Raw genomic sequence first — 419 nt, 5'->3', positions numbered from 1 at the left:
TATGTTCCGGACGAAAAACGGAGCAAACTAGATGATAAAAGTGAGAAGTACATCTTCATTGGGTATGATGCTAACTCCAAAGGCTACAAGCTCTACAATCCTGAAACAAAGAAGACAATCATCAGTCGGAATGTCATCTTTGATGAAGAAGGAGAATGGGATTGGAGATCAAATAATGAAGACTACAATTCTTTCCATCCTTGGAAGAAAAGAATGTGGAGCAACCGAGAGAAGAGCCAGCTACACCACCAACTTCACCAACTACAAGTTTTCAAGGAGATGAAAGCTCAAGTGAAAGGACTCCACGTTTTAGAAGTCTACAAGACATCTTCGTGGTAACCGAAAATCAAGACAATCTTACTCTATTTTGTTTATTTGCGGATTGCGAGCCTATGAACTTTGAAGAAGCCCAAGAAAAG

Source organism: Brassica oleracea, chromosome C1 (genome assembly GCF_000695525.1).
Source record: "Brassica oleracea var. oleracea cultivar TO1000 chromosome C1, BOL, whole genome shotgun sequence".
NCBI classification, from domain to species: Eukaryota; Viridiplantae; Streptophyta; class Magnoliopsida; order Brassicales; family Brassicaceae; genus Brassica; species Brassica oleracea.
This window is presented reverse-complemented; position numbering follows the sequence as displayed.